Source organism: Xiphophorus couchianus, chromosome 9 (assembly GCF_001444195.1).
Source record: "Xiphophorus couchianus chromosome 9, X_couchianus-1.0, whole genome shotgun sequence".
Classification (NCBI taxonomy): domain Eukaryota; kingdom Metazoa; phylum Chordata; class Actinopteri; order Cyprinodontiformes; family Poeciliidae; genus Xiphophorus; species Xiphophorus couchianus.
The window spans coordinates 9,179,705-9,206,370 of record NC_040236.1 but is presented as its reverse complement, the minus strand read 5'-3'; the positions used below and the strand labels follow the sequence as shown (position 1 = coordinate 9,206,370).

General features: G+C 37.9%; 1 long non-coding RNA gene across 1 annotated transcript; it reads left to right on the top strand.

Annotated features, from left to right (window-relative positions):
- Positions 1-4,228: 4,228 nt before the first annotated feature.
- LOC114151304 (uncharacterized) lies at positions 4,229-25,419 on the top strand. Its single transcript, XR_003596918.1, has 4 exons — positions 4,229-4,507; positions 15,467-15,471; positions 21,781-21,787; positions 25,408-25,419. It is a non-coding gene; the product is annotated as an uncharacterized LOC114151304 (long non-coding RNA).
- The last annotated feature ends 1,247 nt before the right edge of the window (positions 25,420-26,666 follow it).

Sequence of the window (26,666 nt, the reverse complement as noted above, 5' to 3'; positions counted from 1 at the left end):
CGACTTGTAGAAATTCGGGCAGCCATTTTTCAAAGAACTTTAGGGCTCCAAGGCCAGCCTCTATGCCCTCTTTTAAGCCGAGCACCCGAATGTTCTTTCTCCTGCCTCTGTTTTCAATATCATCGATTCGTTGTGCCATCGTGAGGACCTCCTTATCCAACTTTTTTATGCGGGCCGTAGCCTGGTCCAGGCCGTCCTCCTGAGCTGCAATCCTGTCCTCCGCATCTGTAGTGCGTCGGACCAGCTCCTTTATCTCCGTGGCCTGGCTCTTAAGCATTTCAGCCAGGATGTCTACTTTCTGGGAGATAACTGATGAAATGTTCCCAGTGATTTCCTCAATAACTTGGCGAAGAGCAGGATCGAGTGTGGTGGTCCCACCAGCCGCTGGCAGCTTAGCAGCTAGCTCCGTGTTAGCCATGTTACCTGTGCTAGCCAGTTGAGACTCTATGTCGCAGGTCTTGTTGGTTTTCTTTAGGATTTTGGGCGGCATTGTACTGGAGTAAGTCGGAAGAGCGTTTATCAGCGTTGTATTACCACATTTAGTTGGAAAGTCGTAGTAAGAGGGTGGTATTCTGCTCAAATATAGAATATATGGTGCGCCATTCAACAAAGTCAACCACTTCCTACGCCGCCATCTTCCGGAATCATTACTTTCAATTTTAATGAGACAATCTCTCAACAGTGTCTGCAGTATGGCAAAGTGTTTTCACCTCTGCAATTGTGTCCACACTTCAGAGAACAAGTCATTAACAAGATCCAACAAAAAGCAAGTAGCAATAGTTGTTTCACAGCTTCATTAAATATATAAAAAGAAACTGAAAAGCAAACTAGAAAGTAAATTTTGGAACTTCTGTCTAGGTCAGACCTCTTACAAACCAAATGGAGGAAACTCAGTTTATTGCTTATTACTACAGTTTTCTTAACACAACCTTGCTGTCAAGACATCTTAAAACAACGTCACCTGTTATCGTTCCTATTTTGGCATAAATAAAAGAAAGAAAAAAAAACTAACAGTGTTATGTTTGTATTGTATGTTTGATATATACAGTACAGACCAAAAGTTTGGATACACCTTTCTAATTAAATGGGTTTTCTTTATTTTCATGACTATAAGGCAAGAAATCCCACTTATTAACCTGACAGGGCACCTATGAAGTGAAAACCATTTCAGGTGACTACCTCTTGAAGCTCATCAAGAAAATGCAGAGTGTGTGCAAAGCAGTAATCACAGCAAAATGTCGCTACTTTGAAGAAACTAGAATATAAGGGGTATTTTCAGTTGTTTGACACTTTTTTGTTTAGTGCATATTTCCACATGTTATTCATAGTTTTGATGCCTTCAGTGTGAATCTACAATGTCAATAGTCATGAAAATAAAGGAAACTCATTGAATTAAAAGGTGTGTCCAAACTTTTGGTCTGTATATATATGGAAAAACTTTTTTCAAGGTTTTTCCACCTTGAAAAAAAATCTGAAGACTCCAACCCCTAAGTCAGAATTGCAATAGGTAAAAACAGTTTTCTCAACAACCTAACAACACGACGGAATATGCTTTTACAAAACAGCTCCACCATAAACCAGCAAAGAAAAACTGCTCTGTAACCTGCCTCTGATCATTTACAAGTCACAAATCAAGCCTGCAAAGCCATGCGTACATGTGAGGTCCCAAAACTGAAGTCAAAGTTTCAGAACCAATGGACGCTTGGACTCGATGCATGGTCAACACCACGCTGCTACCTACGGTCATTTCTGTTACACATCAATTTGGTAACGGGGATCTCATGAAAAGGTTAATTCCTTATTTCTGCTGAGTGACATATTTTTGTTTTTGTGCTGTTTTAAAGAATAACTACTAATGAAAAAACTTGGATGTATCTAAATCTAATTTCCAATTTAAGAAAAGAATGAAAAGCAATATATTAAAGGAGTTCAGACAAAATGTCCCCACTGCATTTTACATGTCTGGTATAAAAACAAATGTGTGTTCTTTAAATACTCATCTCTGTCTTGGCTTTTTCACTTTACATTAATGCTAAACTGTTTCATATGTTTTGTGTAATAGGTGATACCAAAATTTCCTAAATGTGCTGCAACAGGCAGTCCAAATACTGTCTGTTGTAGTTGTGCTGCAATAGTGGTCTTAAATTCCTATGGTGTTGTATTTTCTCCACATATAACATGTAACCCAGCAAATCAACATTAAAAATATTTTATACTGTAACATTATGTTATTTTAGGTGTTTGTTTGGGTTTTTTTTGCAAATATTAGATTAACATCCATCCATCCATTTTCTGTACACCCTTATCCCTTAGAGGGGTTGGGACGGGTGCTGGTGCTGATCTCCAGCTAACGTTCCGGGCGAGAGGCTGGGTACACCCTGGACAGGTCATATTAGATTAACATTCATTCTGAAATGATTGATAAAAAAAATAAGAATTGTTAGTCAAAATTTTCACTCTACCTATATTTTTGTCAGAACAAACCCAATTACCTTTTTTTTTGCAAACAGAATGTATTATTAGTACATAAAGCATTTATTTTTTAGTCGTATAAGGTACAAATAGCTGTTGATATACATTTAAATTGCTTATTTCGATTTCGTTTCAGTAACCACAGCTCCAAGGAGTAAACATTTTCTATGGATTATTGCTAAATATTCTTTAGTAATCAAATTCTTATGGACTACATTTGCAAACAATATCATTAAACTATTTTTGTTGCAATGAGAGTTTAACAGAAAAATCAACAGAAGATGAGCTGTAATGTTGAAGCATAAAAGCTGTAGGCATGCCTGCTCACAGTGCTGACTGACAGCCCTCGCTGAATGTCACTCCATATGTCTATTGCCACATTTTACGTTGCTCGAAGCAAATGAACCAGACAAGTCAGATGCTGGAACTACATAGCGAATCTGGTGAAATCTTCATAATGTGTCTATCACATCCTGGCTCATGAGCCATGACAAAAACAAATGAGACATATCTTGGAATTGAGCACAATAACCAGATTTGACTTGAGAATGAACAGATACAAAACATATTGAGAAACGTGGGTGTTCCAATTGGCATTATTAGTGCATTAGCTCTGGTGTTGGGACTACTGTATACTGTAGACCAAAGGCCCAACATGGTCTCCAGCTAACTAAACAAACACAGTGACAGAAGAAAGAGAAGGTCGAGGCAGACTCAAACAGCGGATATAAACCCCTCTGAGAAGACTGGTCAGGAGCTCCCAGTTGTACTGATTAGTCCCACATCAGGAAGTGGAAGGAAGCACAAACAGCAGAGAAGACAAAACAGTAAGCCCTGCTAGAATGGGAAAGAGGCTTTGTAGAATCAAACTGCACCATCAACAAAATCGGGCACCGAGTCAGAATTTAACCTGTCCTGGGATTTCTATCCAGTGCATAAATTGTATAAATACTGTAATCATGGTGGGCTGCCATGACCAAAAATGTTTTGGCTGTTTTGTGGTCCTAGTCCAGCCCTGCTCAATGTCTTCTGGTCAATAATAACAGGAGCCTTTACCAGCATACATTTCTGTTGCAATAAAGCTGATAATGAGCCAAATTACATTTTGATATTTTGTGAAGGGGTAAATTATTTACCTCTTGTTGGTATAAACAGTTTCACTTTGAGTTGTTTTAAATAGCTGATATCAGCTAACACTGGTGCAACTGTCTTTCTGGCTGTTAATGTAGCTGACATAATAAAACTTAAAACATTTTTTTCTAGTCTAGATCTCTGGTCAGATGGGCAAATAGGAGAAGTTAAAGGATGGAATTATGTATTTTCCAGGTCCATCAAGAAACTATGTTATCTGTAGTTTTATGAGTTATTTTAGTAACTCACTTTACTAAATGAAACATTATGTGTATTAATTTCTTCCTTTGTTTTAATATTGAGGATTTTCAACTTAAAAGCTAATGAAATGACATTTAGGATTAGAATATTACATTAGATCAATTAAAGAAACTATGGGTGCACCGATAAATCAGCCCTGATTTCCTTAATCTTGGAAATGGTAAATGGACTGAACTTATATAGCGCTTTTCCAGTCATTTTCACCACCTAAAGTGCTTTACACTAGAGTCACATTCACCCATTCGCACTCACCCCCACACACACATTTCTACACCGATACGCAGATCGGTAGGCAATTTGGGGTTAAGTGCCTTGCCCAGAGGCACATCGACATGTGGCAGGAGGAAGCTGGGGGACTCTTTTGTAAATCGTCGGTAAACATACATTTGCACTTTGGCATGTTGTTGGCGTACTGACAGCCACGCTATCTATCTTCTGATTAAGAACAGGGCTGCCCGCACTGACGCGGCTCAGGGATTACGTCACACGCAGCGCAGTGCCTTAGTGCCTGTAAATTTAGGGGTCCAATGAAGGTAATTTAAAAACAGGACATTTCCTCACTTTCTAAAAAAAACCCGGGACGCCCGGGACAGGACGTGAAATACGGACATGTCCCGGGAAATACGGACGTTTGGTCACCCTAGTTTACCTAAACTTCTCTACAATCAGAACCATGATATAAAAAAAAAAGTTGTACTGCAACAGTGACTGGACGAGGACCCAAGTTTCCAAATAACTTTGTCTAACAACACAGTGTTGTCTTGTTTTTTTGTTTTTGCAAACTCATGGGAGAATCCTCATTATAAGCACCTCAAGCAGAACTCTCCAGAGAGAAGACTTCTGTTATGGAGGATTGCTCAAATTTTGAGTTGCCCATCCGACATTGCTAATTAGGAGGCAGAAACCTCCATTGCTGGTGTTTCGTCAATATACCGCACACCCTTCAGGCTCAGTGGGCATCACAGGGTCGCTGAAGATCTGTGTGAGTCAGTGAAGCATACTGCCCATGTCACACAGTGGGTCACTGTTTTTTCTCAGCTGAGCTTTAAGTCTTTATCAGCCTCAAACATCAGGGTCCAGTAGTCACACAAATTAAAGGGCAATTAAGGCCCTGAAACGGCTTAGGGATCAAAGTAGACGACAGGAGGAGAAGCCACTCTGGAGATTTACAAAGCAACAACAGACTGGTCTAATAGGAGCCAAACCATTGAAAATATATTGTTTGATAATATTTGAACCAAAGGAGATTTGTCTGAAAATGTGCCCAATATTGCTAAGCAACTTGTCAGATATGCTATAAAACAAGTAGATAAACATTGTTTACATATGTACATAGTATATGACAGCTTGATATTAGGGTAATTAAATTTTTTGACTTGTCAAGGATTAAAAGTGAAAGAAAGAAACTGGTTAGATGGCCTCCAGTTTACATAGATTTTTACTGCTCTGAACCCTCTTTAGGATTCCCATATCTGGTTAATTTCCTTTGACACAACCAAGAACAAATAACAGCTTTTATCATCCTTCACTTTTGTCTCCTCGCCTTCTGTCTGCCAGTAACTCATGCCAATCTCAAACCAGTCAAACGATTTCTACAACGAAATGGGCTTCATGGATTAAAATGCAATTTGCTACAGTTAATGAAAATGTGCTCTGTATAAATACATGGGCGCTTATTAAGTTGGGGTTTGGGAGGTGAGAGCTGGCTTTAAACAAAGACAACCACTGAGTTCTTTCATGTTTGCAGATGGGCTCTGCTGTGCCAAGAAGAAAGGCAATAGCACTGACTAATTTAATTTTGATATGCCTATAACAATATCTGCCTGAGTGCATGCAGACTTGTTTGTCTTGGTTGCGAAGATGTCCTTTAAAGACACAGTTCTGTGAGAAACGGGGGCATGTTTTACAGTTTAAGAACTCCTCTGTTTTTTGCAGCGTCCACCTGTTCTCCCTCAGTCTCTCAAGGAACAACTACAAAGCTTTTACTCTAAATCAAAAATCTGTTATTCTACTCTGCCGTGAAACAGAAAACATATGCGTGTGGCACACTGAGAAGCACACCCGTTTACTAGACGGCCACGCCTGTCTTGTTAGGATTCTCCTTAAGCACATTTCTTGAGTGCCGTGTTACTTATAGAAATATGTCCCAATCATCTTGAGACTCCTCTGTGTGACAGCCAGAGTACATATGCTAATATCTGTAGATCAGTCTCAAGCAGATTCACCCTATGAGATAGTATATCTCTTGAGAATGTCTACACGGCTCTATTTATCTGTCCATGAGCCCATTTGTCTGTGTGGGCGTATCTTCTTGTCAGAGGAAATGTTTTGGACAAATGTATGTGTACTCACATAGATTTGCATGCTTTGCGATGCTTCCCACAGACCCAAGCAGCACAGAGGTATTAATTTGTACAGGGAGCACAGTGTATGCACGCTCATTAGGCTTGCTCCGTTACATGAGAGTGATATAACAGGCTAAGGGTTAGGTTATATCCACTGAGAGGCTGTGTGAGCGTGATTGTGTGTTCTGGGGTTTGCTGAGAATGTTGGAGGCCCTCTGCGTGAAAATGTATCTGTCTGAGGGCATTTGTCTGTCTGACTATCCCCTTGGGTGTGTGTGTGCAATTGTACAAAAATAAGGGACTCATGTCTCGCCTTCCTGACACAGACAGAGTTTTGTTAAAGCGTTAAGTGGAATGAACTCTTTAGTCTCCAGAATAATTTATTTTATAAAACAGATAATGAGTAAAAACCTTTAACAATTCCTCCAAACTAAGTCAGTAGACCGCAAAATCCTCTCAGTCTTTAATGCCAGCTAAAATCGTCCTGGAGAAAAGTCATTAAAACTTTAAATTACTAATCCACAATTTAGAAGAGTAAAAGCATAATATACCAGATTAATTTGAGATTCAAAATAAAAATTTGTAGCCAAACACCACAGTGCATTCATGATCTCTAATGATTTCAAGCATGGTTCTCTAGACTTTAAACCTTCTAATTGGATTTCAGCTAATTTCATTTTTCAAATCATCCTCAATAATTTTAAACTGCAACAGTATGATTTCTACTTGAGTTTTTTTTATTTTTAAAAAAAGCAATTAAATGGAATTAACCTAATCAAACTGCTGTGATGATGGTGGGGATTATCCCACATGCTGGTGTTATATTACTGATTGAAACTTGACCATGACTGGGTGCTGTGAACATAAATTATCACTCACTGAAATGCAAACCCATCCTGCATTAGGAAGGACTTGGGACGTTAGAAGTAATGACACATCTTTATTGTTTATTCTAAAGTTCATAACACCAGCTACTACTGATTTAAATAGTTAAGTGGCTAAAAGATGGGAGGTTTCTAGGTGTTGGCAATCTGGTATTTTTATTGATTAATGGTCAAAGCCGTGTTTAGTGTTGAAAATGTTGGTTTGAAATCTGATAAACTTGGTGGCAAAAATAAAACAGAAATTCAATCTTTCTATATTTGGAATCCATTAAAACTCACACAGAGTCCATGGAAAAGTTTGCTTACCTCTGGAACCCTTGAACATTTTGTCACATTACCACCACAAACTTATGCATGCACTATAGTTTTTATACAGTACAACAAAGGTCAACGTAACACAAGCTTTTAAAGTGAAAGGAAAATTATACAAAGTAAACAAAGCTATTTACTAATCATTTTAAAAATCTAACAGCATCTACTTTTGTGTTTGATACCACTAAAAAATGCAGTAAGTCAATATTTGTTAAAATCACCTTTTCTTGTGATTACAGTTGCGAGTTCGATAGGGTATGTCTCTATCAGCACTGTTCTTCTGAAAAGTTTGCATATAAACACATGAATATGGTTTTATTGTTATTGCATCATCCAACAAGTTTTATTCCACAAGTGTTCCATATTTGCACTCATCCACTAGACCAGCTTTATTGTCCCTCATTTATTGTCCAACATTACCCTCAGCATGATGCTGTTACCACCATGTTTACACTTACAAAAACGGACTCAAGGTTAGAACACATGACGTGTGCTGTATTTACATTTTTTTTTGCCTCTGTTCTTTAAATGACAATTTTGGGAAGCTCACAAGTAGAAGTTTTCCTATCAACAGATTCTCCCAGAGTAACCACAGACTTTGTCCAGTCTTACTTTTAGGCCACTTTTAGCTGTAATTTACTCTTTTCATTTCCAGATGACAGATTGAGTGGTCATCTGACGTATTGAAAACTTGGTATAATATTTTATGTTCTAATTCTGTTTTAAACCTGTACACATCTTTATCATTGCCCTGCCTTCTGTGTTTCTTGATCTTCATTAAACTATTTCAGACTTTTCCAGGACAATTGCATCTGTAGTGTTAAAACAACTGGTTGCTCTGGAATATGGTCATCTTTGCCTTGGTCTATCACATAAAATCCTAATAAACCACTTTAAAGTTTGTGGTTTTAGTTTGATGTCTTTTGCAAGACACTCTGACAGTTTTGCCCAGAGTAGAGTGTTAATTTTTGTATACTTTCAGGATGCAGACATAAACTTTTCTGACTGGACGTGGAGCCCAAAATAAAGCTGTTAATAAAGATGTCTGAGGTGAGAGACCATCAAAGTGAAGCTGAAGAAGAGACGTTGGGAGACCATGCTGTTTCAAAGTAAAGGGGCGGGGTTTCGTCTTCTGGCAAAGCCACCATAGAGATGCATGTTAAGGGAAAGTGAGACATCATAGGGTGTAAACGGATCTGCCCCAACATTATCGTCGGCATCACAGGCCTATCTATCTCATTGACAGGTCAGTGGCGTCAAGTGCCAGGGGGTATGACACAGCTGACACAGGAGTGTGCCCCACTTTCACACACACATGCATGCGCATAAAGACACATTAATTACTGCCAACTACAGACATCCCTGTCTCACATCCGGAGTAAGAGGGGTTTAACCTCATTGCTGTCCAGATTTTGGTGTTATAGCAGGAAGGATTAGCCAGGGCCATTATATTTTTACTTAAATTGATTCTATCTATATGAGCTTGTGGCACTTGCATGTGAGGTCAAGATCGTAAAACTTCAGAACGTACAGTTGCTTGGGTGCAGGGGGATCCACAGGGCCTCTAGACTATTTGTATCCATTGATGTGTCAACATGTTTGCCTGTTTCTGGGCATGCTTTTATTTTACCTTTCATAGTTTGTCCTTTAATATAGGCTGGATTACAGAACAGGTATCCTTTATTTGGTTCTTCCTTTTTTTTTTTTAAAGAAGTATGCCATTCTAAAGCCTTAAACATATATAAATTTACTGTGTGTAAATGTTTATGTGTGTGGGTGGTGGTTGTAGTAAAGCCAAAAGGCCATGAAGCAGCTGGGACTTCAACAGCCCTCAGTTGACCACATCTCCCCCCAATTCATCTTTGTCATGATGCTCCGTGGAAGTGTGACTGTTTGACTTTTCCTTGTAATGAAAATTCCACATGTGGCAAATCAGACCTGGCTGATGGGAGCTGTCGTCACCATACATCCTGGTCACAAGCACACATTCAAAGAGGAAAAATAAGAAAACTAAAAAATGCATTGTAATGTATTGTGAGCTATAAAGGCTTTCCATTTCTTTTACCCATACTACAAAGTCAAGCGTTTTTTTTTTTTCAAAAACATTGTCAGAGTCTGTGTTTGTCAATATTCCTTCATTATCGGCCAGCCACTGTGGTGACAAGAGGATCACTTCACAGCAAAACACCTTCTATCGACCTGCAAATCGAACAAAGCATATAACCAGAGCATGCCCCATCCCCAAACAAGTCTTGTCTTTGAATGTAAGTGTTGAGCACTGCTTTGTGTTTTGGCATTTGTTCCTGCTTCCTTTCTATTTTTTTTCTGTTCTCCCCCTTTCCTTCTTCTCTATTGTGTTGGCAGTGGATGGTGAAGATGGGATGGGATGAATCTTTAATAGATTTGTCTCAGGGAGCACAATGGAAGGAGGAATCGTTGTTAACATTATAAGATATTGATCGCTTCAACTCCATTTCCCAAGGCCCTGTCACACAGAAGCCATTACTCGCAGCAGTCAGCCCCATCACTGCTCAGTCACATTTAGAGCCCCTTGTACAGCATGTCTATGCTGGTTCAACATGTTCATTTCTTATGACCCTTTCAACCTGCCTTGTGTACCGCCTTTTTGCAATGAGGACTTTATTTTTACTTTATCAGCAATAGCATGTAGTCCGTTACAAAAGACAGTTCTGGTGAGATGTTGACAGTGACTAATCATGGGCATGTACAGCATACATTTTACTTCCCACTCTAATTTAATTAGTGTATGTCTGGATACATCAATTTACTTATCTAGTTCCTGACTGGCAGGCAAGAAAAAAGAGAATATTTTCTTATAAAAGCAGTTTTCATACTTGAGTAACACTTTTTGGTTTTGGGTAGTTACTGTTGTGCCTATCAAATGAATTTATATCATTGAACTTTTCCACAGTTTGTCCAGTAACAACTACAACTTTCAATGTAGTTTAAGATTTGAACTCACAATTATTAAGTCAACAGAAAAGCACTTATGATTTTCTGTACGTTTTGCTGTACGTTTTTCTGTAAGTTCTTTTTTAGATACCCCTAAATAAAATCCACTGCAATATTTTGCCTCAGAAATCCTCTCAATTTTTTACATCTCAGAAACACAACCTGAACTGAGGAATTCAAGTGGAATTAAATTATTAAGTTTGTTCATTTATTTTGTGATGTTGCACATTATATTTATTCAGACATTCACAATAAAAAATGTTTCCAGTTACGTGTAAAAGAAAGCTGATGTTCACACAAATCATGTCTCTTTGAGTTTATGTATCTCACAGTATCTTAACTACTTATAAATCTAGAGTGACATGTATTCAATAGTGGATTACTCTTACATAAAACAGTTTGAAGTTTGCCAAAACATGGCAAAAAAATGTGACAAACCTTAAAGGCTTTAAATAACACATCAGTTTGCATAAGGTCTTGTGTGTGGATTAAGAAACTTGAATTCATCTTCTATTAAATTTCACACATTTGAATTCACTTCTCTGCATTCTCTAAACTGCAGGTGGCAGAGTCATCATTTTATTTCATACACAGATAAGACACACCTGTCAGATGTGCTGACAAACCCCTTCACCACTTTAAAAGTTTTGATAGTTGTGACCGGAGTTGCAGATGTGTGGGAAAAACAGTGGATGAACATTTATAGATTACATTCCCTATTGATCATTTAATTGTAAAGAGTAGGGGAAGTTGGGTTTGTCCTTCTGGGCAACAGATGTGCCTCAACTCAGTTTCCATGAAAAGAACTGACAGTCCTGAAACATCTAAAGACGGTGGACTTCAGAGCAACTGTCCATGCCAATATCCTTGAAAATGGATCTCCTAGGATGGTCAGACTGCAAATATTACTTGCCTTGTCTTGAACTTGCTTAGGTCAAATTTCAAGTATGTATGTATGTGAATGGTTAGCTGTGTGCATTATGTAATGCTAAACAGAATTTTATCTCCTACTATAGGGTTATTTGCCCCAAAAAGAAATTCATAAAAAAACCAACATTTTAGGGCTTCTTTTTCTTCAAATCGCAACTCTCTATTTACACTTAAGTTGTTATCTGGAGCTAAAATAGCACAAATTGACAAGTAAAAACAGACTAAAAGCTCTTGATCCATCATAAATGTTGAATTCGATTGCCTTGGCCCTTTCTGTCAGAGCCCATTTGAAGTCCTTTTGAAGACTGATGATCAGAGCTCTCCAGGGTCAGGAAAGATGCGTGTTTTTTCTATCCCTCCACCGTGACGAAAAAAACTTTTTGATCTTAAAACTGAAGTAGGTCCGGCTTCTTCCATAAGCTGAATGATGGTTTGGATAATGAAGAGTGAATCTCGATTTATTAAGTATCAATTTCCTTGACGGTCACACATCGTTATACAGGTTATCTATCTCTTGTGTCAGATCACAGTCAAAGCAAGAAGAATTTTCAGCTTTAGAGCTCTCGATGTACTTACTTGATGTCCACCTTAAACACAAAGATTTGGAAGTGTCATTGTCAATGCTGTATTTACCTTCTGTGAGATAGTTTGGTTGCAAAGCAGTGCAAGTTCTTCATTATACACATGTATCCGACTGCTACAGCATGTATGCAAAATCTACTGAAATGTCATAGCAATGACCAAGTAATGCTTTATCTCATGTAACTATTTGCAAAAGCTCCATCAGTGCTGATAAATATTAACCCTACACTATAAAAAGCAACAGGTGGAGTTTACTCAATACCTGGAGTGTTGGTTAGACTCATTCATATACATGTTTGAGAAATCCTTGCATCTCTCACAGCAGCCATTCGGGGCTCCCTTAACACCTATTCACACGATGTGCCGTATTTTTACCCAAACCTTCACCTTTTAGTTTCAATACCCAGGTGCCTGGAGAATGCTAGTGAAAATTGCTCTTTTTTCATTACTAAACCTAGATTCATGAGATCTTAAAAAAAAGACAAAATGTATGCACTGGGAGAACATGCAAAGTCCACACTGAAAAGCTGTGCCAAGTTTTTGGAACTGGCAATGTGGAAGCTGTAAGGTAATACTGCTAACCACTTAACCCACCATGGGATTTTGATGATCGCTTGGTGTACTTTTCAGATTATGAAGCAATTTTTGCAAGCCACATTTATTTGCTTCATAATAAAAAGCATTTAACTTATTGACAACTGTGGGAATTTTGTTATATTACATATATGTTATCAGAAATGGTCATTTATGAAATAACTATTGAATGAATGTCTTAAGACTTTAATTTTCAACCTGATTTTACGGTGATGCTAAAAGTGAAAAAAGCATGTTGTAAAACAAAAAAGCTCTTTCAGATTTATTTGAGTTATTTAATTTCCTTTTGGAATTAGTAAAATATTTTTGAATTTGAATGTAAAACGTAGTTGCTGTCTATATAATCTAGAGCGTCTAAATTTCACCTCTTCCCGCCCTCATTGTATATGACCTTGTTTAATCATACAATATGTCCTGTCTGTTGTGTTTTGGTCTCTGGTAAACGTAAACTCTAAGAAAAACTCACACATGAAATAATGTTCTGTTTATTTTCAACCAATATATTTCTGAAATGCCTCTTCTTCCTCATTAAGGTGATCTGTATCACATTATAAATTATATTTTGTGCTTCTCCAATTTCACCAGGTGCAAAACTTTCCTCCACAATTCAGTTCTTTTTCACCCAATCTTCTCTCCACCATAACATCCATAGGCCCTCAGGGGAGGCTGCTGTCCTTGAACTTGGACCTAGGACAAGAAACTAATTTGCTGACTGATTTGGAAGCTACCTGGCCCAGCCAGTGGCCCTGACCTTGTGCAAGCTGTGGTGAATTATAATTACAGACGTCAGAGTTGGGTAACAGTAGCATGGCTGTTTTTTCCTGGGAGATGATCTGTGCCAGCCTTTCCTGTCGGCAGTGCTCATCATGTTGCTAGTCCACACTCCTTTGTGTAAAAAAATCTGCTGACATTGTTCATAAGCACTGAATTGGTATTGACCAGCACAAATACGTTTTCTGTACCTGGCGTGGTATGAAATACAGAAAAACAAGTTGCAAAAGACGTGCAATATTCCAGGGATTGATGTAAAAACATTCTCATAGACCAGAGAAGACAGAGAAATGTCAAATTCCTCTTCAATATTTGATTTTTTTTCTAGTTACTATTTGTTTAGAATGGTTCATTTTCTTTGGGAAATGAGATCATTCCATGATGAGCATCCTCATCATTGTATCCCTTATGAGCTATTTTTCCTTCCTTCTTTCCTGTGTGACAGTTCACTGCTTATACATTAAATGATCCTTTATATTCTTTCCCAAGGTCTCAAAGGTTTTGCCACAGTCTTTTCCTCATCTATCAGGTCTTCTTTTTACCAAACTCTCAGCAAAGGAGTTGTGCTTGAGTGAAGCATTATAATAGCTCAAGGAAATGGCCCTTCTTGAGAAACTTTCAGTGAGCTGTCAAAGGGAGAAGATTAATGCATGGCCAGGCTCTCCAGGGGATCCAGCATCCCCCTCACCAAGCTCCCAATTTAACACTAATTTATCCATTTCTTTTCTCTTTTCCCTCCATCTCCACTCTCATCTTCCTCACTTACCCCCCAAAAAGTGTGTGCACCTTCCAAACAAAAGACGTGGTAACAAAATGACTTTAAATGTCAAACACAAATTAATCTATTTCAGTCTTAGTGTACAGAGACATTGTTTGTACATGCAGTTTTCTCAAGAGACAGCAGAAGTGCTTTGAATACAGTCTAGTAAAAATGCACTCATTATCTTCCATTTTTAGTTTATATCACCCAGGCTGACACAGAACATAAGCACTCTACAACCGCAGGTGGATTTACTTTTTTTTTTTTACATACATATTTAAACATTTAATATGAGTTTAAGCAATTCAGAAATATTGCAGGAGCATAAATCAGCAATAACAAAAGAAAATGCTTTTATTTTTTTGTGAAATGTAAAAGCTGTTTGCTAATGAGGGATGATAAATTGAGGCACCTTAGCATTGAAGTTAACCTAAAATGGCTAACAGAAACATGTATTATATTAATTTAGTATTTACTATCTATTTGGCTATCATAGTTAGAACAATGGAGTTTGGACTGTCTGAATTGCATTTGTGTTTACAATTTCCCAAAAGAGCGAGGAAAATGTGCCAAACCCAAGAGAAATCATACACATTTGTGCAAGAACTGCCTTCTGTTCTGCTGAGCTAGTTATGATGAAAACTGAGTGGATTCTAGGTTCTTTAAAGCAATCAAGAAAAACTATAGTAAGGTAAATGAAAACAAGACACTGAATACTTTACACTGGATGTGCTCTGGGCATGTGGCCAAAAGAATGAGATTACAGATACAAGTGGCTGAAAATATTTTCTTTAGAGATCGGATGAGAAGTTTGGGCATCCCGGATGATCTCAGAGTACGGTTGTTGCTCCTCCACATCAAGGGGAGTCAGTTAAAGGAGACTAAGAAGAAAGACCAGGACACACTGGGCGATCTATGTTCTTCAGCTGGCGTGGGAGAACTGTAGGATTCCCCCAGTGTAGCTCTTCCATGTGCCTGGGGAAAAGAAAGTCTGGGTTTCTCTATTTAGGCAGCTATCTTCAGGACTCGACCCCAGGTTAAGCACAAAATTATGAATGGATCTTTCCACGGAGGGAGGAACAGACTCTCTTTAAAATCCCTTTGGGTAAAGCTGTGAAATGTGTGTAAGGAATTGATGGATGCCAAAAACATTCTCAATTTCACAGAATGATTGAGAAAATGCTTCTTTGATGTGCAGTAATGACTAATTGCTGTTGAGTTTGAGCAAACAGTTATGACAATTGTTCCTGTGATCAGAGAACTGCATCAAAGTGCCTGGAAAAACTGTAAAACATCTAGTCAGTCTTTCATTGAGGTTTACTGAGCTAACAAGCAAGTAAGCAGTCATTATGTTAAAGGGTACCAAAGTGATGACAGTTAAGAATAATAAAATCCCAGACAACAAACAGGATATTTCTTGCAACTTGGCAGCTGAAACTACCAAAAACAAGCCATAGTTAGTTTGCCATTGCAATTTTTTGAGACCAATTTAGGAGCATAATTGGGTTAATCTGCTAAATTACTTTCCTTCTTTTTATTTTATTTGAAATGCAAATAACGGGTCAGGGTAAGATGGGTTAAGATCAAGGTTGAAAGCTTTTTGTGCTATGTTGGACTTCACTTTTTGAAACACCATTTCTTATTTTCTTTTTGCAGAAGCAGTAGTTACTTCATGTGCATAATTTTTGTTCCTGCACACTTAAAATTTGTTTTTTGTTCATTATTTTATGTTGCACACAGGCTTAGAAAAATGCGCAATAATCATCTTTGCTTGCTAACTCTTCTCAATCTGAGATCACTCCACATTCTTCCCCCTTTAGTCTCCATGTGTCTAACATTGGATCAGTGACACACATGTATACATTTGAAGGCTGTGGACTATGGCCTATCCTTCTGCACAGCTGTTGAGAAGATGGGAGGATAATCAACCACTCAAACATTCCTCTTTCCCTATAGACCCCCTTTCCACCCTCATCTTCTCCAGTTTTCTGAAAAGCGGGAGTAAGTCTTGGCGGGGTGCCCTGACTCTCTTTTTCTGCATTGGAATCAGCAGTTCTCCTCAGGGACTGCTTGTTTGAACTTTTTGAATCAGAATTTGTAACGATCCTCAGTAAAGCATAGAAGATGCGGCCTTAACAGAGCCATGCACAACAGTCCAAGGCGAAGACAGGCCAGATCAAACATACCCCTCAGGGAGTAATGATGAACCTCCAATCCCATCCACAGAGTGTGGCTCCATGTAAGACGCCTTTTGTTCCACACATTTTTCCAAGTTTGTGACCTCGGTCTATCATTTGCATCCAAGCAGCGTAAACAAACATGTTATTTGTGCGGCATTCCCCAGGCCACCCACCCCTTTCTTCCACTGACGGCACAGAAAGTGAATTAAGCTCTTGGGGCAGTCTGTGGTTTCTGTAGAACACTTTGAACAAAGAAAAACAGACTGAAACCCCCTCCTAGCAGAATTTTATGAGCCAAGATATTTAATTTTTTAACCCAGTTCCAATTTGCTGTTGTACATTTGTGTTGGCTCAGATGACGTGGCACTGCAGTACAGATGACAGGGGTAATTACATAGCTCAGAAAATGTACAAGGAGAAATGAAAACAGTCATGTTTTTCTGATTATAGCATTGAAATGGAAGGCAAGTGGCACCAACCCCAATATCACACCATATTCATTCTCCTGACAGAAACCAGGACCCTGGTGCTGATTTTGTACTGCTATTGCTCGTCTGCTTTGCAAAAATATTTCTAAGTTTTGCCAAGTAAAACTAATGAACAGAACCAAATGGCACTTTGCACTCAGACTTGCCCTATGGTTAAAAACTGGTGAAACAACTCCAATTGAATTCTCAAACAAACTTTTTATATAAATAGATCAAATTAAAAAATAATACTAAAAGAATCTTCCACCACCCCTATTGGGGATTTTGGTGGAATGCAAAAAAAGTTGATCATTAAGTGTTCTGTATAAATACGTTTCCTGTGCTATCTAGTAACTTTGGCAGTATGCGATTGTATAGAGTAACACACTGTGAGGCAGAAGGTTAGTTTGCGTGGGTGTGTGTTTGTGTGTTAGTGGCTGTGGAGAGACATCTGAGAGACAGGATGTAGCTGACTAGCAGTTAAAATCCAAGAGAAGCCTACAGAGGGTTGGCTCCAATTCCAGTATTTTTAATTTCACTTTGATTTATTAATGTCACGTCTTGAAACACTTCCTGCTTTGGATCAAAAGCTGCCACACCTGGAGAACAAAATTTATATAGTCTAGCTATGTGTGCGTCAGTGTTTTAGTACTCGAGACCGGTCTCTAGAACATTTTTGATGGTCTCGGTCTTGTCTCGGTCTCGGGCGCTGAGGACTCGGGATTTTATTTCAAGACCAGTCAAGACTGCAACTGTGAAAATATCACTAAACTTACAGGATTCTGTCCAGTTTATTTGTTAACATGTTTGTTTCCAATGGATGCAAAACGCATGGATTAAAATCCAAGCAATAACATGACTTACCAATTACGTGTTTACGTTATGTCCCCCACCCTCTCCCCACCTTTCACTCGCACGCAGCGCTCTGAGACATGCACAATGGTTTTCTTTGAGCGGCAGAAGATGCCTGTCTAATCGTCAGTAATATAATTGTGCTGCATACATCATAAGAAATCCGATGGCGACAGCTAATTCAGCAGCGCTACACTTTCACAGACGGTGGGGACTACACCTAACGTTTTTCGTCACTTAGAAAAGAAGCTCAAAGAAAGATAAGCTCCGTTGACGTGATGTTAGCACAGCTAGTTGTACAGAGATACATAAGCATTTAAGATGAAAAAAAGTCACTCATTGCGCTGAATTATTGTGTGGAGGTGTTGACTAACGTGTCTCATATATAGGGCAATACTGTGTCCAAAAGTCTGCAATACAGTGATGTGACATTCACGAACAATCCGAGTCTCCTTAACTTCTCTTTACTAAGAAGATGGGACTGGAGCCTCACTGAGAGCGGTTCTTTGTTCTTGTAATCCTCTGCGTACTTCAGTAGCTATCATTATTTTATTTAATTATATACATTGATATTTATTAGCAAATAAATAAAACACAAGAACGAAAGAGCATGTGCATTGCTCTTTGATTGTTTTTGTTCAAAGTGCATTGTATTGCCTGGCTTCATGCAGTGGGGGAAACAGTGAGAACAGTCATGATGAACGCCTTGTGCTTGGTTACTTCTTGCTTGTTGCTGTTTGGTCAGTGTTCATAGTTGAGCGATGTTTACCATCGGGGAATTGCCTCAATTGCTACGTTTAATAGTGCAGACAGTGATGATTTCTGACATAAATGATATGGGCAAATGCCCAGGGCATTATCTTTTTAGATAAGCAGAACAAAGAGTTTGTTCTGCTTTTAATATTGGTTAAATTTATTTCAGCTCTAAGTATTTAATATCTAGGTATTTTTATGGGAATGTGAATCTTTCAGATCAATTTGATTATCAATTTTGGTCTTGTCTCGGTCTCGGGTTAGGTGGTCTTGACTACAACACTGGTGTGCGCAGCTGAAGCTAAATTGCTATGAGCATGCAGCTATTATTGACAAAAATGCTTTTAGTCACATTATAACTTAATGAAGAAAAATAACAATTAACAACATTGTCTTATAGAAGCTTCACACTCCATGTCTCTGTTTAGCTGTATTGATTTCCATAACAAAATATGGAAATCAGCAAATATGCAGCTAGTCAATAAGGGAATGGAAAAAATAATCTTCATTGAAAATGTTGGTGTCATGGAGGGCCAGAATTCTACTAGAATTGCCTGTCATTATTATCAGGATCTCCATTTTTTTCTATATGTTTTTCACAGTCTGCTTTGAAATATCTCTACATCAAAAATCATTTAGCCACGTTAGCCTACAGATCCAAGAGTCAAAAGTGTGCAGAGTGTTATTAGCAGTACCTCTAAGTGACCTCTCCAACACAGCGGTGTACCCTTTCAGCAATGAGGTCAAGTCAGGTCACTGCTTAGCCAACCATGTGACCAGGAGAGGTCACAGGGTGGAGGTTAAGCGATCAAGTCCACTTCCACAGGAGGCACAGGGCAGAATTTCAAACTCAGTCACAACATTATGGCTGTAAAAAGCAGGCAGTTATGAGGCTTCTCTAACAATGAGCAGGAGGGTTTTTTTTTTTTTTTTTTACGTTTCTCAGTTCAACTTGGAACATACTAAAAATTACAATGACTTTCTTTTCATCTATGTCCACAACAGAAGACTTGCAGTTAAATATGGATCTGTTTAGACTTGTGGAAGAAAACAGAGAGAAATCTAAATTTCCTTTCTTCTGACTACAAAGGCAATAATTGGCATATGTGTGGAAAAGTCCCTTTGATATTGTGTCAATAAATGTATAAAAACTTTTTGTTTGTATTTCTTTGATCTACTTCTGCTGTTTTCTGTTGTTATCTTTAAATTGTTTTTGGCTCCATTTCAAACTTTTACCTGTGCAAACGTGCACACAGTCTTCTACCACCTTTATTCATACTGTGTGTGCCAGATGGGTCAGTTTCCTGAGTCATGAGGTCATCTCTTAAACTTTCTAATTTTTTTGACAATATAACAATCTTTATTTTATTTTATATTTGGGGGGTGAGGAGTGAGGGGTGTGGAATGGAAGGAGAGGCTTTTTAATATACATTTTTGTAATGATATAATTGGACAGTAGCTGCCTTTGTGCAATATAATTGAAAACATGTTGAAAAGGGGAAACATTATGTATGTATTCCAGGCACATAGTACCATTTAATATCATTATCAAGTGACTGTGTTACCTTCAGTTGCTATAAAAATGTATATACCAAGCATGACTACAAGGAAATTTGATTTTGCAATTGAAAATTACCTTAAAATTAGGGCTCTGTATCTTGAAGAAGCTCCTTTACGCTCCGCTTTAAGCACATAATCACAACAAAGTTATTATTCTATCAAGCAGTTCTGAGTAACGCAATATCAAAAAGGACACATTAAAAGAAGAAAAAAAAAGTATGACACAACTTGCTTGGACATTGTGTAAGAAGATCATTAATCAAGGGACAAAATGCCATGAAAACTAGAACTGTGCAACACCCTGAACACACCATCCCTACTACTGCTACGATGGTGGTAGCAGCATCATGCTGTGCAGACATTTATGTTCAGCAGGACGTTGGAAGTTGATGGGAAGGTGGATAGATCTAAATATAGTAGAATCCTCTATCTAAACATACAGCCATATTGTAGCCACAATGGAAATGTTCACATTCAAATGTTTGCTGAAATTTTTTAAATGTCCCAATCAGAGTGAAATCCTATGGAGAAACCTTTGCAAGACTTTAAAACTAATATTCACACTCTTCATACAAAATTACTAGACAAAAAAGTCAGGCACTTCATTTTTAAAGCTGGTACACACAATAGACATGTGACTGGAATTGCAGTAACTCAAAAAGCTATTGACTTAATAAGCTAAAAAGAAAAATACACAACACACTTTTCAGATTTTCCCTTTGGAAAAAAAACAAACTTAAAAACCATGTGTGAATGGCCTTTCCCTGAGCAACTATCTCAGATGCTGTGTAGTTCTTGACATAATGTCCTTGTAAAGTACATTGCAGTTTGTAGCATGACAAAATGTGAAGCAGTCTGAACACTTTGGTAAAGCATTGTTCATATTTAAGCACAAGCCACATTTTAAACACTACATTTACTACTTTATTGGGGAATTCTTGTGAACAAAAGAAAAATAAAAGCTCTAATATCTGTTCACCTTTTTGGCTCTCAGCTCGCTCGGACACTTTATTTCTTCCATTCGCGCACTCAACACCCCCTGGCTAATCTCTTCGACTCACTGATGACAATCACTTGTTGTGACTTCTGTCGGAGCAGCCTCGGATCATCTCCTCTATTTCCCTCCTTCCCCATCCGTTCCTGTTGATTTCATCACTTCCCCACCATTCAACTAAAAGACACTCAGGAGTTTGCACACAAAGGGGCTGCTGTGTGGTTCATCCGTGTCAGGATTAAACTGTTAACCAGGGTGTGACAAGTTGGGAAGGTCCTTTCCTTTGAAATGCAAAGTAAATGGGAGGTAATAACTGATTTGTATTTTGTTCTTTTTATACTACTGAGTACCGGTCTGATTATTTTTTAGACTACATTCATTGCAGTGTATCAACTCAGTGTGGTATTTTTTTTTAAATCAAAATAGCTACGGGGAGCCTTTGAAGTGATTTTGGTTAAAAAATTTCATGTCCACTCTTACTTTCCTAAGTAACAGAATAATGGTTGCTGCTGAGAAATAAAATTACTGGACTGTTGCAATCCCATTAATCAAATTAAAGTAATTTAGTCACCCAGTAAAAACATTAATAACAGTCACAGTAGATTGGAAAAAATAATCCCCAAGTCGGCTTAAGCCTAAGCCAATTTCCATCTTTAATTACCTGTTAACCAGGTCACTTATTACATTGTGCTTAAAGGAAGAATGTAAACTCAGCAGAAGAGAGCATTTGTTAAAATCTGACTAAAAATGTCTGGTCTGAGAGGGACAAAAAGGCACAAATGGTCAGGGGTTAGTGGTTTATAATACCAGACAAATTCGTGCTTTGAAGCAAACTGCCATAATAGAGAATGGGCTATAAAACCTGAGGTGACAGATGAGGGAGGAAGTTTGAGCCACTTGGCCACCAGGACGTCCTGTGTAACTCACTTTCAAAGTGACAGTGGCCAAGCTGTGTGCAGACAGCTGGTGGACCTGGCAGACTGAGCCAGAGTGTCTGCAGACACTCATTACATCTGAAGCAGCTACATTTCAAGGAGTTAAGCTGTAAGCCGTCAAAAGACTCCACGCTGACACAAGACCCAACTCTGAACAAAGCAATCATGAGGCGCCTGCATATAAACATGAATAATGAATGACTGCATGCTGAATAAATGCATTTCCAAATCCTCACATGTTGGCTGAAAAGGTGCTGGTTTTTATGTGTTGAAAATCAAAATTTATGTAAATTTTCATGCCTCAGTGTACAGCACTGCATGGGAAGCGGTTTGCATTTCAATGACAAATCCACACTGAGCCTCCACTCAGACATTTAAATCCAAAGTTGGAATTTCAATTGGAGAATTTTCATTTCAGAACCCCCCCGCCCCCAACACTCCATCTTCTAATTATTCTACATAAAGTTGCTGGGGTAAAGACTCGTGAAGGAAATTAACCAGTTCTCACCAGAACATTCTCCCAATGTGTTCTCAGGCAAGTGGGAAATTTCAGTTCCTTCAGCAGCTTCTGGGTGTGCGCTGCCTCCATCCTGAAAAGATGCCCAAATCACCTCAGCAGGCGTTTATTATGTGTATAAGAGCAACTCTCGTCTGAGCTCACCAAGGATGAAAGCTTAAACTTTTCAACCTATTTATAAGGCTGAGTCTATTCCAATATTTCTTTTCTTTATCATTATACCAGCATATGATAAACCTTTTATTGCACTACATAACATTATCACAAAAGATGTGAAAAGGAGATCTAAAAAAAGAACCAGAAATAATATATTTTCACATGCACACATTCTGTCACACTCACAGCCAACATTTTAAGGTGCCAACATTAAACATTGAATGTTGGCACCTTAAAATTGTTATATTTTCTGAACATAAAGACAACTGTAAACACAAAAAATATATGTCACTCTCGGCTTAAAGTGACAGCAGATTTTGTAAACAAGGATATATGTCAACATAAACTAGATAAAATGTAATTCAAACAATAAATGTTACTCCCAAATCACTATTTGGACAACAGCAATATTCAATTCAGTGATAGTCCTTGTGTAAAATTTGTTCAAGACCCTGCTGATGTTTTTAATTGCATACAGGACCTTGTTCTGTCAGTGATGATCGATAATCTCATCACCGTATTTGGTCATGCAGCATAAACTACCTTAAAAATCAAGAGTTTTGGGAATTTGTTTTGGCTCCTTCCTCATCACAGCAGTCCAGACCAGCATTTGAATTACGGAAGAACTGTTCAATCTTAATCTGTTCAATCTTTATCCTTTATCTGTATCTTTATCTTTCTCTTCTACCAGGTAGGGATCAGCACGCCCAGATCCCTACCTTCAAATACCACCCAGCTCACAAAGCATCCAATCTTGATGTTCCGTCTAACTTTTCACTATATTCTGAGCTAAAACCAAGGAGCCAAGAATGGAGCACAGGGCACAACCCACAACCTAGGAGGGTCCTCCTTTTCTCCTGCTCTTCCAAGCCTAAGAGATGTGTTCGGCCATGCTTAGCCTCGCTTCTAGCCCCCTTCCTCTGCGTGTCCCTTGTAAAGACACACTAACAGGAGCCAGAGCCTCAGGCAACATACCTCCAAGGATTATGGGGTGCTCAAAACCTTCCTCCATGTAAAGGTTGTGATTCTTTGGTGTGGGGGGCTAAAGGATTGTTATCAATGTCAAATTTATTTGTATAGCACATTTCAAACAGCAGTTGACCAAAGCACTTCACAATTTACACCAACCATCATCATGGTTAAACAAAGATTAAAACAATTTAAAAAAAAAATCAAACTAGGTCAGAGATAGCAAACAGCAAACAAGTTGAGTAAAAGTATTAGAAAAACAACAACTTAAGATGTATTAAGAGCCAGTGAAAACAGAGGTGTTTTTTAAAGGAGATTAACAAAATGCAAGAGATGATGCCTGTCTAACATCAGAGGGCATGTTGTTCCAAAGTTTAGGTGTCAAAAAAAAGCCCCGATCTCCTCTGAGCTTCATCCTGGTTTTTGGGTGGTCACATGATCTTACTGCATAATAACCCCCCTTTAATAAGTAATGGAAATATGATAAGAATCTGTCTTCAGTGAGATGCTGCTTTTTAATTACAAAGTCGCAATCAACATGTTGTGACAGGAAGCTAACTAAATGAGATTTTTTGAAGAGTCAGGTCAGATTTTCCATAGAACAAGTTTCTTTGTTTTCTTCTTCTAACAGTATGAGCCCTTTTTGCTCCTTCTGCATTCACATCAGAACATTTAAAATTAATACTGTGATTTAATCATAAGGTGCATTATTTAGTTGCTGTTTTCTAGGGCAACAGGAAGATATGAGTGGAAAGAATGAGAAGCAGACAGATGAATTGTGGGCACAGAGAACAAGTTTGAAACAGGAAATAAGTTACTGGAGAAATGGGTGACTGTAAGGTTTTGGCATTTGGCCTTCTCTCTGTGTTTGTGAGGATGCCTCTGGCATTCACACATAGTAATTTGTTGAAAGGAACATTAAGTATTAATCCAGTTAGAATTCAACCACATTCTGTGAGTTCGATGTGACCTGAAAAAGGATTGTTAAAGTTTATCAGTAATATTTTACTCTAATTTACTAATATTTTACTTTACTTGATCTTACTTCCTATAACTTAAAATCCTTTCTGGCATTTAATATTGCCAGAATATTAGACATTTTCATTTCTGTAATTGCATTTTTTTTCCCTTAAGGTAGTATAACTATAAAACGGGCATGTTCAGAACAACCCACAATATTGGGTGCAATATTTATGTTTTTCAAATTATCCCAAAGATAAAAGACAGGGACCATCAGTAGATTGAAATTTAGATGTACAGTTTTTTTTTCTTATGCTTTCTGCTATAGTCAACATTTAGTTCCCAAAATGATAATGGTATATATTAAATTTAAAAAAATATATATACAACAGCAGGCATGCGATGATAGAATCAGCTAAGAAAATATATTATACTGGGTTCACAAAAATGAAATGAGATGCAATTTTAGCAATACTTATGAGAAAACCAAAAACACATTCTTTCATAAACAGAATAAATGTTTCCAAAGGTTGAACTCTTTAAATATGGTGGTTTTCATGCTTGTCTTAGACTTTTCTTCCCCTTCATCTGTCCTCAATTCATAAATTGCTCCCAGGTGAATCCTGAGTTTCTCCAACAACTAAAAAAGTGCCTGAGAAAGCTAATGCACCAAAACATGCCACTCTAACACTTACTGTAAATCATAAATAAACAAAGTTTGTAAGTCTTGTAAGTCAGACATGATGTTATGTTCAGTATGAAGCTGTACAGCTTTCACTGTATAAGTGACAATTGAATGCTGTAAAACCCCTGTCTATAACTGGAATCACCGTGGGCTCAGGGTGATTCCAGTGATCACCACTGTTTCTGTTTAAAAATTCTGACAATCTCTGAACTGAATCATGCAGATAATGTTATACTGGAATAGCAAAAATCACAAATAGTCAATCACAAATGGTGATGAAACAGTTACTATCCCAATAACCTTTTTGAATTGTTTTGTCATTTTTTAAGTGTAGATGAAAGCTATGACTTTTAAAAATCTATAGACAAGACATGTGCACCACATATTTAGAGAAAACAAAGTTCACAAGAGAAAAACCAAAGACACTTAAACCAGGATCTGACACAGGAAATCTTGGTATTACATAGACAAGATTAAAAATGGGATTGTCTGTGAGGATAACGGAAAGGAAGACCATTTTTAATCTCCCTTTTCATGTTTGGTCTGTTTGACTGGAATATCATCCATCAAGCTTCCTACGATTAAGCCTCTAAATTCACTTTGTCATTTACTCCAACCACAATTATTGCCTGTGAGTCTAAGAACAGAGGATGTCCACAACTGACATCAAGTCGATGATTGTAACTGATTTGACGGTGGCCACAGGCAAAGAGCAGACAGCCCCCACTTCCTAAATTGTTAGATTTAGCAGAGAAAATGCCTCTCTGGTATAAAGATGGATTTTATAAAAAAAAAAAATAAAAAAAACTGTTTAATGAAAGGGTCAATCTGGCCTTCATTTTGTGTTCATGCTAGAGCTTATACATTTGTTTTAACTGTCTTAAAATTCTATGCAAAATTCACACTTTGTACTTCCATTTGGGTCTCCGTTGCTTCTAAAAACAGCCCGAGCACTTAAAAAAACTCCCAGCCATTTTTTGGCAATAAGCTGCTGGTGGAAAAGGCAAGTGTTTTGTTGTTGACTTGTCATCCAGAAACCACTTGCTGCATTCTTGATAGTTGTGCCAGGCGCTTTACTTCTGCTTTCCAAAGTCGTACGGTTGTATAATTGTGCATTTGTTTGCTGCCATTTTCCCAAACCATAGTAAATGTTGAGTTGGGGGCGTGGCCAGCATTTAAAGTGGCAAGAGACCCCAAAACAGCTCGTTCTGAAGGAGCTCAAAAGAGGCAGAACTGAGCAGACTAAAATCTCAATATTTAAGAATATTTAAGATGATACACACTTTTTGAATGGGAATTTGCTCATTTTTGAGCTATAGTATACGGTATGATTGCTGAACATTCCAGAATGTCTAAAGTACATTCTGGAATGTATGTACTTTCCAGTTTATTTCCTCAAACATTTAGTTACTGTTTGAGCAAATAAGTGTGGCATGTTGAATGTCTGGAAGCTGTATATTGCGAAAGTCTCTTCATTATTAGCAGAGTTTTATTATAACAAAATTTAAAGATCAAAGATTTTAAATCAAATCAAAGACCAGAAAACAAAAAAAAGGAACAAAGAAGTGAATGATTTATGGAGTTCTGTAAGCAACATAATCCCACAGTTCATGACAGATTAGG